Consider the following 10,734-nt stretch of genomic DNA (forward strand, 5'->3'; position numbering starts at 1 on the left):
CCAGGCGTCAGCGCAATGCAGCGCCGCAAATTGAGCTAGGGCGAGGTATAACCCAGGCGTTAGCCGCAGTGCAGCGCCGCAAATTGAGCTAGGCGAGGTGACTTACTCAAGGCAACACAGCGCATCAGCGGGTGATCGAACTGATGCCTTTCGGGTACGAAGCAAAGACCGTACCACCGAGCCATGCTGACTTTCTATTATCCTCTTGAATGATGCTAGTCCGTCAAAGATTACTCTCATCAGCGAACTGGTACTCATTTGCACCTGGGTAAAATGAGTTGATTCCAAGAAAGTCATTTTAAGATAAGATCGGAGATCACCATAAAGTCTACGGAATTGACCCTTGAGCAATCTTTGGGTCATTAAAGGATGCACCCAATATTGTTTTCTCTTTCAATTTGTCTTTTTTTGCCACGTAGTAAAGCACAGAAATATGAAACCTCTATTTCATCCATTACTACTACTACTACTACTACTACTACTACTACTACTACTACTACTACTACTACTACTACTACTACTACTACTACTATAGTAGTAGTAGTAGTAGTAGTAGTAGTAGTAGTAGTAGTTGTTGTTGTTGTAGTAGTAGAAGTAGTGGTAGAAGAGGTGGTAGTTGTAGTGGTGGTGGGGTAGTAGTAGTAGTAGTAGTAGTAGTAGTAGTAGTAGTAGTAGTAGTAGTAGTAGTAGTAGTAGTAGTAGTAGTAGTAGTAGCAGTAGTAGTAAGTAGTTGTTGTTGTTGTTGTGTTGTAGATGTAGTAGTCGTAATAGTAGAAGTAGTGGTAGTAGTAGTAGTAGTAGTAGTAGTAGTAGTAGTAGTAGTAGTATAGTAGTAGTAGTAGTAGTATTTGTAGTGGTAGTGGTAGTAGTATGTAGTAGTAGTATAGTAGTAGTAGTAGTAGTAGTAGTAGTAGTAGTAGTAGTGGTAGTGGTAGTGGTAGTAGTAGTATTAGTAGTAGTAGTAGTAGTAGTAGTAGTAGTAGTAGTAGTAGTAGTAGTAGTATAGTAGTTGTAGTAGTAGTAGCAGCAGCACTAATATTACTCTTGATCTTATGTAAACAAATCCATTGTACAGTGTAAAAAATCATTATCGTCATGTCGTATCTTATGTTGATTCATAAAATGTGAATTATTAGAGTTGTACCAAGGACTTATTTTTTAAATTATTAATTTATAATTCAAACTATTAAATAACTAATCTATTAATTAGAAGATTTTACATTATTATTATCATCACCATTATAATATTATTATTATAATTATTATTATTATTATTATTATTATTATTATTATTATTATTATTATTATTATTATTATTATTATTATTATTATTATTATTATTATTATTATTATTACTATCATTGTTTGCCTTGCTTTATTATTGATTTTATTTACTTGATTTGTTGATGAAAATATTATATTCTTGTATGAGTTATATTGACAATTGCCTACAAATAAACTTTTGAATCTTGTAAAAAAAAAATAAAAAAATAATGCATTCGCGCAGGTGTGTCCCGGGACAGTCCTGTCCTAGTGCGGAACCCCTTTTGAATAGAAGTTTTCTCCAGTAGGACAGGACAAATTTGTCCTGGGACAGTTTTGTCCTAGTGCGGAAGGAGTCTTATCGTCGGGTTGGAATCTCACATATTTGGAGGTCTGACAACCGAACGCAATAGGACAGAGAAGTCAAACATAAGGTTACAGGACGTAAAAGAGAGAGGATGGATGACAAGTAGCTAGAAAACAGGATGCTATCATTCTAAAACCAGAAGATAAAATACACAAGATAAAGCGCTTTAAGCACATTTAGTGGATATTGCGCTTTATAAACGCTCTATATCTATTGTTATTTTTTATGTATTCAGTCCTCCAGAAGTTTGGTTTTACATTCCAATGAGATTGGAACCAGTTTTTGACATCACACATTTCTTCCTTATTATGGGCATGGTAATTTAACATCGAATTGTTATGGACAATATATTTGCGTTGGTTTGAGCATTTCCAATGCAAAATAAAATGGGCCCATATGAATTTGCGTTATCAGACCTGCAAGTTAGCTCACTTTAGTTGAAATCATTTGCCACGGATCATTGTCTGAATAAGATTAGATTAATGCTAGAAAGCACAATGTTATGTATAACAAGCTTGGCCGAGATGAGAAAACGATAATATAAGCTGTAAGCTTTAGCTAAAGATCTGAAAAAGTTTGTAGAAAACAGTGTCAGACTGATTTTGGGGACTTTTTTTTCTTGTATTTTTCTTTCTTGCTTTGTCTGAAATTGTTTCATTTTTCGTATCTTTATCTTGCACCAGTACCTGCTTCTAATTTCTCAATTTGATATTTTCAAAAACTTTAGATAAACCAACAAAAACAAAAAAGGTGGACATTTCTAGTTTGAACGTTAAAAGTGTAAAAGAAAAGTGAATTTGACCACCAAATAAATGGGAATATAAAGGTTTAACTTCAGGTTAGATTCTACCTCATCCTTGTTTTTATTTTTCACAACACGACGCGACCTCGTGAGCCAAGAGAAGATAAAAATAAAATCTAAATGAATATAGATTCGATGCATAAAGCTGTCAGCCCTCTAAGGGTAAAAAAAATTGAGAGAAGAAAAACAATAAAACTCCAGATTCCCTGTGACCATGACCCAATTACACTACAAAAAGTTTATTATTGAAGTAAAAGAAAAAGAAAAGTGAGCAGTAAAACATATCAGTTACAAAACACAAAACGTGATACACAATGAAAGCGGATGTTTTGGTACTCTTTCGTCGTCAACGAATAACAAAGAAGCAATAACAAAGGCAAGAAAAGAAAGCGAAACAAAACAACATAATAACAGACAAATTCCCAACCTTAAAAATAGATTAAACACTAAAACAAAAAGAAAAACAAAATAAACAACCAAAAAAAAAAGGGCCAAACAAAAAAAAAAAAAACCCAAAACTATTCAAACATGTAGATATCTAGAAACAAACACTAAAGTAATAAAAATAAAAAAGAACACAAAACAAAGAGAAACAAAAAAAGGAAAACAACACAAAAAAAATAAAAACAAAAAAAGAAGATAAAACAAGACAAAAAAAAAAAAAAAAAAAAAAAAAAAAAACTCAAACAAAACCAACTCCTCCTCAAGAAATAAAAATAAAAACACACAAAACAAAACAAGAAAAACAAAACAAAAACAAAGCAATACCAACACAAAACAAAACAAACACACCGGGGTGCACTTATTTACATGTCTGATTACCAAAATTATAATGGGCCCATCAATGTAATAGAAATGCTCTCAAACCAACGCAAAATATTGTCTATCACAACATTGTTAAATCAAGCCCATTATCAGACCTGTAAGTACACATCGACACAAAAACAAAACAATTAATAGTAGTAGTAGTAGTAGTAGTAGTAGTAGTAGTAGTAGTAGTAGTAGTAGTAGTAGTAGTAGTAGTAGTAGTATATATTATTATTATTATTTATTATTATTATTATTATTATTATTATTATTATTATTATTATTATTATTATTATTATTTCTTCTTCTTCTTCTTCTTCTTCTTCTTCTTCTTCTTCTTCTTCTTATTATTATTATTATTATTATTATAGTAGTAGTAGTAGTAGTAGTAGTAGTAGTAGTATGTAGTAGTAGTAGTAGTAGTAGTAGTAGTAGTAGTAGTAGTAGTAGTAGTAGTATAGTAGTAGTAGTAGTAGTAGTAGTAGTAGTAGTAGTAGTAGTAGTAGTAGTTGTAGTAGTAGTAGTAGTAGTAGTAGTAGTAGTAGTAGTAGTAGTAGTAGTAGTAGTAGCAGATGTAGTAGTAGTAGTAGTAGTAGTAGTAGTAGTAGTAGTAGTAGTAGTAGTAGTAGTAGTAGTGATGTTATGTAGTCTAGAGGTACGACACTCGCATTCGGATCGGAAGTTCCTGGGTTCGAGTCTCGCTCTGAGAGCGCATAGTTGAGTCATTGGAAAAGGGTCTTTACTCACATTCTCTCACCGTACTCAGATGTAAAATGAGTACCAGATCGTTAACAGCGTTGTCTCTGTTGAAAAAAATTGTAATATCGCCTAACAGTTGTCATGTCTCGTCACACATATTAAAAGTTGCTGTTGGCTAGGGACCTCTTGTAAAACGTTTTGAGCACGTTAAGCGGATATTGCTCTTTATAAATGCTCAAGTATTTTTAGTAGTAATATTTATGGTGGAAGTAATTGTAGTATTAGTAGTAGTAGTAGTGGTAGTAGTAGTATGTAGGAGTAGTAGTGGTAGCAGCAGTAGTAGTAGTAGGAGTAGTAGTAGTAGTAGGAGTAGTAGAAGTAGTATTAGTAGTAGTAGTAGTATTAGTAGTAGTAGTAGTAGTAGTAGTAGTAGTAGTAGTAGTAGTTGTAGTAGTAGTAGTGGTAGTAGTAGTAGTAGTGTAGTAGTAGTAGTAGTAGTAGTAATAGTAGTAGTAGTAGTAGTAGTAGTAGTAGTAGTAGTAGTAGTAGTAGTAGTAGTAGTAGTACTAGTAGTAGTAGTAGAAGAAGAAGTAGTAGTAAAAGTAGTAGTAGTAGAAGTAGTAGTAATAATAGAAGTAGTAGTAGTAGTAGTAGTAGTAGTAGTAGTAGTAGTAGTAGTAGTATTAGTAGTAGTAGTAGTAGTAGTAGTAGTAGTAGTAGTAGTAGTAGTAGTAGTAGTAGTAGTAGTAATAGTAGTAGTAGTAGTAGTAATGTTAGTTGTAAAAGTATAAGTAATAATAGTGGTAGTAGCAGTCTCAACTGCAGAACGAGAAGTACAAGTAAGGTCTGGGTAAAGAAACGAATCATTGGTGGAAAAAGCACTGATAGTCAGAAGAATGGAATGGTAGGTCTGGTCGCCGTGTGTTTATAAACGAATTTTATCCCATCCTATGTAATCTTGATTTGTTTATTCTTGCCTTTGAGCTTGAGGGTGGGGTAGCCATATGAATTACCTCTCAAAATCAAGCCTAAAACTCATATTATTATAAGGTGTGTTTTAAAATGTTAGATATTATGTTGTTTTTTTTTTTTATATAATATATTTTCTACTTTTAATTTTACTGATATATTCATTTAATATTTGTATTATATAATTTGTTAGTATTAACCTTTGGAGGGAAGTTCCGGTTGCCGAGTTGGTAGAGTACGCAACTCACAAGCAAAGAGACTGGTATATCGGGTTCCATTTTTAGTAGTTTCTTTTCGCCACTGAAACTTGCCCACCTATCAGACATTGGATAGCTGGGTCTGGTATAACTTGGGAAAAGTGTTAAAACTTTGCAATTAATAGATTTGCGTCATATTCAAATTGGTAGCGAGAAATTGTTACGTTATTTCAATGCTATAAATACCGGGATAACCTCCAGCTTCATAGCTTTTAAGGGTCTAAAATACCACTTTTACGTGTACCATTGGAGAGTTTCCGATTTGACAGGATCATCCAATGAATGTGTTTGTGTGTCAGGATAGGATCTTCATGTTGTGGCCTCAAACTAGACACAAGGATAGATTGTTCTTGTGTTTTAATTTTTCCCCTGTTTGAAGAACCACTCTCAATAATTAAAATTTGTCATGTTATTTTTTGTTGTTGATGTTGTTGTTTGTTTGCGCAGACAATGGAAATATTTTATACTTAATTTTATCTTCTCTTTCCTGTATGCTTATGTTATGACCATAATTGCCTCTTTTAACTTTTCTATTATCTTCTTCTTTTTTAATGACACTGAAACAACCTAATAGCATGGCAAATACTTTAACTCTCCCCCTCCTAAATAGTATGGTGGATTTGTTTAAATTAGATGCACTCTTATCACAGGCCTTTAGATTTAAATTCTGTCATTGTTTACGTAAATAACACACATTGACAACTCGTTAGGCGCTGTTTAATTACGCCATCTGTTTAACGTGCACTCGGAAGATATCTAGAAAGCCAAGACGAAGATTGTGGTATTCTGTGGGTTTTGCTGTTGTTGTTTGTTTCTTTTACTTCAACTAAACTCAAACTTTACTCTATGTATTCAGCTATAGGCTAAATACAATCTTCACCTATCGCAATCAAATTAAATGATTACAGGTATTATAGCTTAGGTAAGGCACTTTTCACATACTACGACTCTCGACTCAGGCGTGAATGAGTTCTTGACTATACTGCCGTACTCTGGAAAAATCCACATATTAAAAATTTGGCAAAAACTTCGCGAAGTCCCAGGCAAGATGGGCGAAGTCCCAGGTTTGAGAGTTTTTGCCAAGATGAGGTTCATGTAAATCGATCGATATTTGAAGGACGAGTTTTATGGCTAAATTTTTAAATATTTTTTCCCCCAGATTACGGTAGTATATGCAGTCATTGATATTGTAAGAGTGCTACTCCAAAAATAAACGGTGACAAGTAATGAACAAGGAAATATTGGTCTATATGGCCCACTGCGGAAGTACATGTAATAGAAGCATTGTGTGGCTCACAATGACCATGGTGAATCTGTGGATTTTCTTGTCGAAATTCAATTTCTCTTCCGTCAATCAATCTCCCACTTCTTTTTCTTGTGTAACAATCAAGTAGACGATGTCTATAGAGTATTTCAGAATTGTGCTGGACACAGCATCAACGCGACATCTTACAATCATATTCGATTCAAGTGTGCTTATTCTGCTGGAATTTATAGACTTACTAGCGAATAATTCACATTTTACTGCATCATGAACACACTCATTATCCATCATTACTGAATATCTGACAATTAAAAAAAAAATGATATATTATTATTTTAAGAAATATCCATGCCGTATTTACTTTTTTTTTCTCATTAAAAACAATTTGCCTAATATTTGTGATGAAATATGTAGCTCATACGAATTATTGTTAATCTTAAAAGTTCATTTTATCACTAATAAGTTAATCTGTTTTCCTTAAAATCAACCAATTCAAATCTCAACAATTCTGGGGAAAATATACCAAGATAAACCCTTTTGATAAGCTACGTTTGTGAGTGAGCCAGTCAAGCACGGAAATAACTCTTTTTCCCTTAGATAATTTAATATCTTATCTATTTATAGCAGGTCTTTGCCATCGCCCCTTAATGATAATGTTTATTATTGTTATTTCAAGTCTTGGCGATACTTAGTGCCTGGCCTCATCGGTTCAAAGGAACCACAGAAAGATTTATCGAAGACCCACTTTTCGGAGCACCTGCAAACCCTCAAAACAGACGCACGCGGCGATCCCAGAAAAGTGACAGAACGAGATCCGCTCTCACGGAAAAGATAACAAATTCCAGGGTTCTCGCTAAATGGTGGGCTGGGAGGTTTCGACTTCCAAGTCTAAATTATATAAGCAATGCATGCAATAATTTTGATAGAAGAATTTGAATTCCACCGCCTTAAACTGGCATTCAGTTTTATGTAGAGATGGATAGATAACTAGATAGATCGCTAATCTAAATTATCAAATTGACGCCCCTCCTCCCTCCCCGTCTATTTCTTTTTCCAACCTCCAAAGCTTATTCGCACACCCCCCTCCCCTCCCCTACCTTCTATTTCAGCTTACGAAATGTCCGGTGAAAAAGGTACCTTCTATGCTGTCGCTTTGATTGAAAGAAAATCATTTTATACTTCACCTCTCTAGAAAATATCCAAAAATGCGCAATCCCCCCCCCCCCCTTTCTATGGATTGGTCAAACTGCGCTCTTTCCTCTTTCTTTGGTCAAATTGCGCCCCCCCCCCCCCCCGTCCTTTCCGTCATCTATTCCGAGCCCCCTCCTTCTATTGAAGTTTTGCCAAAGTGCATCCCCCCCCCCTCTCTCTCTCTCCTTTCTATCACTACTCCCTCCTATTTGATTCACTAGAATAGGTAGTATAATAGATAGATAGAAGAAAAAAAATAGACGTAAGTTTTGCATTTTAATAATTTTGTTATCAGTAACCAATTTATATCTACATTTTTTTCCTTTCTTTTTTTTTTTTTTTTTTTTGTTGCACTCATTTTTGGTTTTACTTTTTCGCTTTTCAAGATCGATTTGCTGTTAATGTTTTCATTTGAAGCTTTCTTTTCAACTATGGGTATAGATATCGTTTTAAATTAAGAATTTAAGGAACAGGCACCTTTCATACACACTTGTTCAGATCTTTATCTTAGTTTTCGTTTTACTTTGTGGATACTTTTATCAGAGATTCATTATCATAACGATTTCTCTGAGTCTTATTGCTCCAAAGTGAAGAAAGAAACAACGAACAAACTAAAAAAGATAATCCAAACAATACAACCCGATTAACCACCCCCCCTAAAAAAAACAAAAAAAAAAAAAAAAAAAAAACAAAAAAAAAAAAAACAAAACAAAACAAAAACAAACAAAAACACTTTAAAAAAAACAAAAACAAAACAAAAGCAACCAAAGGACAAGGGCAAAAATAAAATTATAAAAAACACAAAACATCAAACAAACAAACAAACAAAACCGAACAAGCAAATAAAGGGGAAAAAAACAAAACAAAAAACCCAAAACAAAACAAAACTGAACAGGACAAAAATCCACTACAAAACGAAACGAGACATGTTGGTGAATCTACTTTTTTTAATTTTTACTCGAAACTCTAAGCAGACGAATACAATTCCTCCTTCTCTTCCGCTCTTCTAGACCCCCCCCCCCCACCTCTCTCTCTCTCTCTCTCTCTCTCTCTCTCTCTCTCTCTCTCTCTCTCTTTTCCGCAACTAAACCAAAAGTACCTTTGAGTACAACACAGCGGGTAGTATGTTCAATAACCTATCCCTGGCACTATCAAAACAAATCAAAATTACGAAAACACGACGCCTGATGTAACACGACCCGCGTTCGTGTCAGTTTGGGAACTATGAAACCATGATCCAAGGTGTGGAAACGATGAGATGGTACCATAGCAGTCTAGAGATGGTACCAATGCTCTCTAGATTGCTATGGATGGTACACAATGCAAGAGATCAAATCCCTTGGAACAACCGATGATGCAACCTATGATGATGTTTCTTTGATTTTGTGTAATCAGGGGAAAACCGCCTATTGCACACATGAGAGACGTATCTTTACAGGGAGGGTTAGGGGTTAATATTGTCTTCATTTTGCCACGGAATATATATAATGAGTGGGACATTAAAACATTATCAAATTATTTTTTTTTACAGATTTATTAAAAGTAAATTGAAAACTTTTTCTAAATTAAGGTTATTTTTATCATCCGTTGGCTCAAATGATTGTTTATAAACTCGACTTGGGCATAATTATCTGTCATTTGGCTTGGGAATCGCCATCTGACCGCCTGTTGCCAAATCAATTTGTGCTCACCTACATACTTTATTACCAGACCGATTTTGATCGTTGATAGCTCAAAAGATTCGTCGTTAACTGTTTTAATTTCCACAGTACAGTAGTATAATAATTAAAATAAATGAGTCCTTTTCGTAATATTCTTTATTCGCCAGCAGGCATTGCGGATTTTCCAATAGTATATATATATATATATATATATATATATATATATATATATATATATATATATATATATATATATGCCGCACCCCCCCCCCATATATATATATATATATATATGCATAATTTATATATTAGATTTCGTGAGGCGCGCTGTTAATTTGGATTATTTTGACAGCACTGGAGATATTTATTAGGCCCACGCAGTAATTAAAACAATTATGAAAAAATAATAGTAGTATTTCTGGAAAAGAAAATAACTAAGAGATTATTTTTTTTTAAAAAAGGAAAGAGTGATCTCATCTCTTCTAATTCTTTGGAAATGAATCAAAGACACACAACAGTATTCTTGCTCTTGAAGCAAACTCACTAAGAACTACATCATCATGGCATCTTATCTCACGAGACTGCTTCAATATTCCAATACAACTCTCCATCCTCCCATGCCAGGAGTTTATTTTCCCACCTGCTGCTGTTGTCCGCGTCAGTTTGACTCAACGACAGCTGTGTCTCACACTGACAAAACACTTTTTAAAAATCATTTTGGAAATTTTTTTCTTCTGGATCCTAAAATATCATTTTTCAAGTTGATCATCGGCCGAGTGCACATATTATTGGCAGGCCTGATAGTCAAACTCAATTATAGGCTAAATTAAGTTCTTGTTTTTTAGTATTGGATGATATTATTTCGCGTTTGTTGGAGAGTATTTTCATTACAACAATTACAACATAATTAACCGAGTTATAAGACCTGCATATGAATACATCTCGTTGTCAAACGTCAGATGCTCCTAAATTTCAATCGACCTTTTAGAATTTTCGGCAAATAGAGGTTCATCTAAAACACCGATATTGGCAGTTACACATGTTAATGGCAAAACTGAAAACAAAATATTTTGCCAGAGTACAACAGTTGGTCTAAGATAATTTGATTAGGAAGGTTACTTAAAACAATAATATTATCGTAGAAGTTATGTGGTAAAGTCAAAAGCTCACCAGTTGTTGCTGGCAAAAAAACAAAAAACAAACAAATAACTGTAACCACCCTAAAAACGTGGTAAATGTAAAGCGGGTGTCAGACCGAGAAATTCGCTAGCTATACATCACACGTTATACGCCAACACGACGCTTGCTGCCCATGTTTATATCCATTCGCCTCGGTACAAGCGTACCACATTAAAAAAAAATAATTAAGGAGCATTGTCATATTACGCGTTTTGCATCACGGAGAAAACTTTTAGGCGTAATGCAAAATTGAGCAATACTTGTCAAACGGAAAT

The 10,734-nt window shown here is 34.0% G+C and overlaps 1 protein-coding gene across 3 annotated transcripts in view; it reads left to right on the forward strand.

Annotated features, from left to right (window-relative positions):
• LOC144972891 (uncharacterized) overlaps positions 1-10,734 on the forward strand; it is a 41,982-nt gene that overhangs the window by 23,486 nt on the left and 7,762 nt on the right. The gene's annotated exons all lie outside the window — the stretch shown is intronic.

This window comes from Berghia stephanieae, chromosome 5, assembly GCF_034508935.2.
Source record: "Berghia stephanieae isolate SIO BIC M18660-M18661 chromosome 5, UCSD_Bste_1.3, whole genome shotgun sequence".
Classification (NCBI taxonomy): Eukaryota; Metazoa; Mollusca; class Gastropoda; order Nudibranchia; family Aeolidiidae; genus Berghia; species Berghia stephanieae.